The following is a 7335-nucleotide window of genomic DNA, read 5'->3' as shown; positions in this document are numbered from 1 at the left end:
CACCAATATAAATGACTCAAAGGTTAAACTGGAACAGCTTCACCAGAGCAGATTTGAGTCTTCTGCCTTGCTTATGGATGGCATCAAATAGGCCATGGAAGCAACTTTTGGCTCCTCATTATCTACAAGCTCTCATAATCCTAGCTCAACCTCTACAAATCTTCAAATCCAATCTATTCAATAACAAGTCTCAGACTTGCAAACCTCTAATGCTTCTCTCAATGCACAAGTCCAAGCCTTGACTTATCTAGTCAAGAGTCAACAATCAAATATCCAGATCCTGGTGGACTCTCACAAGCATCTTCAAATGCAGAATATGTTGCTTTGCGGGCCATCATGGGGGAGCTCAACATACCACTACCCTATTTACCTGAACAAATAAGGCCAGAGTTACCAACTCCCCTCCTCATACATGTCACCAAGACTAAGGGGGAGATTGAGGCTAGGATTCAACAATCTAGAGATACTAAGGCAAAATCTAAAGAGCCTATTCAGGTTGGTCAAAGCTCAAGTGCTCAAATTGATGTTGGAAAGGAAATACTTCAAAGGGCTACAGAAGAATCCAATAAAGATCAGAAATTCAATGACCTCCTTGTAGCACTAAGAGCGTCTCTTCAAAACAACTATGTGACCTGCAAGAAAGCTTTGGCCAAGAACATTAACTTCATAAGGGCAGTGGTGGTGAAAATTGATGACTTTTTGGAGAAAAGGATTGTCATGAACATCAATGATGGTGGTATGGGCAGGTGTCTTCAAGTGACTCTTACAAATCTTCAAACTTTAAGAGCATCTGAACTGGATGTAATGATTGAAAGAGTGAATCCAGTTATTCTAGAAGACACTCAACTTCTCCAAGAGCTAAAAAAGGTACATATAGCAACTTTTCCAAAAGCCTATCTATATCCAAATCGAGGAGTAGTTTATGTCTTTCCAACAACCAAACAAGCCAGACATTTTCTTGTACCTAAACATTATGTCAGATCAAACATGAGGATGATCATGACCTTATAGTCTGATTTAAAGTACAAAAGGAACAAGAAGCATGAGGATGTTGAGATGATAAAGGTTTTGGACATATACCTCTTAAATCCTGACATCATGCTGCCAAATACTCAATACAATCTAAGAAAAGACAAGGATGATGATGAGCAGAAGGATGACAAACAAAAGCCTTCTGGCTCAAATCCAAGTCAAGCTTCTAAAGCAACTTGCAGCAAGGACAAAAGTCAAGGGGAGAAGAAGGAGGATGAAAAGAAGGATGGTGAAAATAAAAGGAGAGGGGAAAGGAGGATAAAAAAAAGACATGATGTCTCAGAACCACAACCAACCCTTAAAATCCAAACAACTCAAGCTGAATCTTCAAAGCCAAAAATCTCAAACATCAAACCACCTCTAACCTCTAAGCCAAAGTTTCTGTACAAACAAACTGCAAACACCTTTTTAAAAACACCAATCACTTCAAACCAAACTTCTCTCAAGAAAATCACAAACTTACCTTTAGACAAGCCTTCACTCAAAATTCACTACAAAACTGTTGGGAGGAAACCTAAGAAGGCTAGGGATGCTGAAAAAGTACAAGTTACTGAAAGGCCCATTTGGAATTGTTTCAAGCAAAGTGACTTTCTACCTTTAAATTGGTGCATCTCAGATAAAGATTATTTTCAACAACTAGCTGAGGAAATAGTTAGAGTCTGGGTTGTATCTCTAAGGGAATTTAGATTTTACTATGAAGATGGGTCCTTCACATTCCTTGGTTGTGCTTTAATGGACTCTCTCTCTCTCTCTCTCTCTCTCTTCCACAGAAATCAAGAGAGTGATAAGCTTGCTAAAAGATAAGGATATTGCTATAAGAGCATGGAGATCAGTTTTGGCTGAGTGGTTGATTATAAGGGAGGAAAGAAGAAAAGAAATGAAGCTGAATATGAGGAGAGGGTAAGGAAATATGAAGCAAAGATTGAGATGTTCATTAAAAGATCAGAAGAACTCAAGGAAAAGGATATGAGCAGAATCTCTAAGGATGGAAAGTTTTTTAACATTAAACCTGGCAAATTCTCAAGATTTAGGATTGATTTACTAAACAATGGTTATCCAAAGGAAGACAGAATCAAACTTGCAGAAGCTCTAAGTGGGATACCTATTATAGAAGAACTTGAAATTCTTGATTACTTAAATGATCTCATTAGAAAAGAAGTTGAAGCAAAAACATTCTTTACCTGATGCTTGTAACTAATTGAACTCTGTAAATCTTCTAATGTATAAAAGTTGTAATTGTGTCAATTTTTATGTATTAATTTTATTTTCCATTATAGCTTGGGGATAGTCTTATTAACAGGCATGAATTTGTGTTAAGCAATCTTCTCACAAATTAGGGGAGATTATTGTGCAAGACATGCATGTACAATAACAAGATTAAGTGAAATTTACAACCCTAAATAAGTTGTATTGTTATCTTAGTTTGCATTTTGTATTATAACATTTAAAGTCTATAAAAATGTCAAAGAGCAGACTGGAGTCTTTTTCTGTAAACAGTATCAAGCCTAAGAATTCTATCTGGAAAAAGATCAAGAAGATCATGCCTCAGAAGAATTATGAAGAAGCTTGGAGTTGAATAAATCTGTTTTGAGAAAAATGTTCTAAGTCAAGATCTCTACAAGTCACAGATTTAGTGTTATAGAGAAGTCATTCGAGAACTCCAGAATGACTTATAGAGAACTCAGAAAAGCTACTAGAGAACTCAGAGATATCAACAAGCCAAATTGAAGACATGAGGATTGGAGATATTGACAAGTCATTTCTTCACTAGAGAACTTAGAGTTATCGACAAGTCAAAATTCACTAGAGAACTCTGAGTTATCGACAAGTCAAATTTCACTAGAGAACTCAGAAATATCGACAAGTCAAAATTTACTAGAGAACTCTGAGTTATCGACAAGTCAATAAGCCACTAGAGAACTCAGAGATATCGATAAGCCAAAGTGAAGATATGAAGATGAGAGATCTCGACAAGCTAAATTCTCCTATAAAGAACTCAGAGACCTCTATAAGTCAAATCGACTATGGAGTATTAGATATCTCGATAAGTCAATATACTTATCGATATGTCAAGATTTCTATATGCCTAACTAAAGATCTCGAGGTAAAATCTCAAAATACAAATTGCATACCAGTTCAATATCCAAGATTAACAATCAACAAATAATCCAACCAGTTGGATTGACAAGTCTACAAAAAGTAGCTTGAAGAGTGTGCAAGATCAATGGTGAAGATTAACTGACAAAGAAAGATCAAAGTTAACACATTATATAAAGATATACTAAGCCAAAAATGGAAGATACACTTTTCCTAAAATGGAATGATTAGTGACAGTTTACTAAAGTGAATAACATCTCTTATTATACACTGTATAAACCAATAGTTAAGTAATATATAAAGTTAGCACTGGTCCTTTGTTAGGCGGAATAATTAGATCAGGAAATTCTTGTATTCTCTCAAGATTGAAGCTAAGCTCTTTATCAACAAAGAGCTTAAAAATTTTGTAGCAAAATATTCTTAATTTTAATATAAAATTATTTGAGTTTTGAAAGATCCTTGTTATTCATTGTTGCTTTTTTAATTTCAGTCTTAACACATCTTACTACAAGATTTGATTTACTTTGTTCACAACCATAAATATTTCAAGAAAAGCATAAAAATATAAAAACACATTCGCCGCCCCTTTGTCTTATTCATTACCTAACACTACCATAATGAAAACATGGATTCTGTGATTTATATCTAACTGTTCTATTACTAAACCCTGATTTAAGAGCAACAATATTTATTCCTTTATTCTTCCTGCAAGCAACAACAAGATGATTAGTACTACCACATTTTAAACAAACCTTTCTAGGTGCATTAGGAATGGGTTTGTATTTATTTTCCTTATTTGCACCTACTTTTCCATTTAATGTGTAAAATTATATCTAACCGCAAGCGTACTGTGTCTATTGCTAGTACAAAGTGGAAAGTGCAGGTCGTATCCAAAGGAGACTAAGTTTTAGGAATTTCAATTTAACTATTATGATTTAAATCTGAGAGTAAACGAATATTAAAGGTTTTTAACTAACTACTAATGTAAATTAAAAAATAATTTTAAATCAAGTAACTTAAGATATAGGGAGATGCAGGTTCACCATGTTTACACTAAGTTAATCATAAAAGTATAGCAATTCAGTGGGTCAAGTAACTAAAGTAAAAGTTAATCTTTCCCAAGTATTAACACTTTCAGAAATCCAGTGATACTCCCGCTCTCACTTCCAATTCTGCTATCGTATGTGTGCCTGTAGTGAGTAAAATCTCACGATCTATCATCCCTATTGCATACAGATAATCTATGATATTGGCCAACTACACAAATTAAGTATTAAAATATATCAACTAGAATTACTTTTTACCTATTAAACTACTAATCAAATTAAAGCATATTCATGGTGCAAACATGGCTTCCCTTTATGCCCTAGAATTAAACTACTCACCCATGCTAGATGTAAAAGCAATAAAAACCATGATGAATGCCAGGTAAAACAGATACTAATAAAACAAGAATGAATATAAATGCCTTTAACTTTAGATTAATGATGAAATCAATATCCAGGCTATAACAAATGCTATGAAAGAGATGAAGAAACTAAAAGTCCTAGCTCTGTAATAATACGTACGTATGTATCTCTGTGTATCTAGCTAATAAAATTGAAGTCCCCTCTAATAATAAAAGTATTTCATTATTCTAATCCAATTACAAGTGAGAATTTTAGACCGAGTAGGATTCTATATTTAAAATTCGTAGTTGTCTGTTCTCTGAAATTTCTGGGTTGTTCTAGTTAGATTCTCCTTATTGGACCATCTCTGAATTAAAAACAATTCTGTGGGCTTCGCATGGACTGTAAGATCGTCAAAAACAGACTTCTGGAACTCAAGATACGGCTCAAACAATATTTACAGCCTCTATAGTCTAATAATACGAATTTTCTTCTATTTTCACTCCAAAATAGGACTTTTTGCTCCAAATTCTTACAAATCTAGAATTTCGTTGTATCCTATAATAAAACATCAAAACCTATTAAATAAATATCGAAATCAATGCAAAACACAATAAATATGAGGATAAAAATTATCTAAAAGATATTAAAAATATACTCTATCACCATTTCTATTCTTTCTAGGCTGTTTTTCCTTATTTTTCATTTTAACTTTCTTCAGCTTTTTCTTAAGCTATTTTTGAGTCATTAAACCAATATTTACTGGTTTACTGTGAACTTGTTCACACTTATCAGTTTTTAAGTTTGACTTAGATGACGATGTTGACCCTTTTTCATTTGCTGACTTAACAGCATCAGAACTTAAAATTAAACTTAATAGGTCTAGTGAGATTTATTCAGCTTGACCCTTTATCAACATTTATTGGTTTAATCTTCTCATTTTCTTTTTTATTTAAATCATCATAATTAGATTTATTAGTATAACCTAATCCTGATCCCTAATAGACATTTTATATTAAACCCTGAGTTGATTTTCCTGAATTAGTCCAAAACTTGATAACCTCTCTTTCTTTAGCTAATGTTTTTTCAAGGTATGCATGTTTTTCTAATAGTATTTCTTTACCATACAAAGCATCATCGCTTTCTTTTTGAGTTTCTAACATGAAAATCAACCCAGCTTCAAGGTGATCATTTTTTTTCTTTATGTCCGAGTTTTCAGTTCTGGTCCTAGTATTTTTAAGTGTTTGATCCATTAACTGACATGCAAAGTTTTTAAGAAATAGTGGTAGCTCACAAATATCATCATTATCAAAAGCAAGAGTATTTTGAGGTACCTTCATCTCAGTAGTCTCAACCTCACTATCAGCATTTGCCATGAGAGCATAGTTGACGCCCTCCTCAGATTCTGATGTATCATCCTAATTCTTCTTCTTTGTGACCAAGGCTTGTTTCTTCTCAGCTTTTGGCTTCCTGCAATCAGCTGCAAAGTGTCCAACTCCATCACAATTGTAACACTTTATCTTTGACTTGTCAATTTTCCCAGAATTTGACTCCTTCTCAATAGAGTTTCTTCTGTAGTCCCCCCCATCAGAATTTGAGGAACTAGAGCCTTTCTTGGAAAATCTTTTTCCCTTCTTAAAGTCTTTGTAGGACATCTTTTTGAAGCTTTTCACTAGGAGAACAACCATCTGTAGATTTTTTTCATCATTTACATGATCACTTTCAATGTATGAATCATTATCAGAGGTTGAATCATCATCAGAGTTTGATGACTCGGTATCAGATTTTGCAATCATAGCCTTTCCTTTGGAATGGCTTTTTCTTCCAGCTTTCTCCCTTGGTTTCTCTTCAACCCTGAGTGCAACCTGTCTTGCTCTAGGCTTTTTTCTTTTGCTTCTCTAGTCCATCTCCAATTCATGAGTTTTTAACTTTCCATAAATCTTATTTAGAGATGTCTCATCAAGATCTTAGTTGTCCCTTATTAATGTGACTTTCAAGTCCCACTTTTCAAGGAGTGCAAGAAGTAACTTCAAGTTAGAATCTTCTGGATCATATCTGTAACACCCCCAGATCCGGGGTCAGGGATCCGGGTCGTCACGGTCTTTCTTTCCACAATATCACTTCACTTAATTAATAACAGTTAACCTTATGCTGTGACCCCATACTAACACACACCACAACCCGTTATAGTCTCAGAGATGAAATTGAAATAGGTACAAGTCTTTGAATCCAAAATTTAAAAGTTATTACAACCCAAAATTGATTACTTGATAAGTTTACAATTAATTGCCATTATCAGCCACAAGTTATTATTATACATAATTGATTCCCAAAAGTAGAAGGTCTGATCTACAAATAGATCTACCTCTGCAGCTATAGCAGCTATGATCTCAACGGGAAGGCGCGGGGTGCTTCCCACGCTCTTGCGCTGGGTCTGCTTGAGTCTGGCCATCTTTCCTAACTGTTGTTGTGTGATGAAGAAATAAAGCAAGAGTGAGCATTACAGCTCACAAGATAATATATAGTGTAAACAATAACGCAAGCATCTAAATGGATAACTTGCTGGAAACCTTTATCAGGTGAAAGATAATTACTTACTGGATATAAGCAAAAACAAGGGATGAAGTTATCAAATACTTCACTATACTTATATCATTTATAAAGCTACTTGAACTACCACTGTTCAAAGTATTATAGGTTTCAAAAGGTCATCCCATAGATGAGACCACAAGTTAAGACTTGAATAGATTCAATCTTTGAAATATTATTGAATGAAATAAAGTTACGAGATACTTTATTTAGTCCCGATATATATCCA

Source organism: Apium graveolens, chromosome 10, assembly GCF_009905375.1.
Source record: "Apium graveolens cultivar Ventura chromosome 10, ASM990537v1, whole genome shotgun sequence".
Taxonomy (NCBI): domain Eukaryota; kingdom Viridiplantae; phylum Streptophyta; class Magnoliopsida; order Apiales; family Apiaceae; genus Apium; species Apium graveolens.
This window is presented reverse-complemented; position numbering follows the sequence as displayed.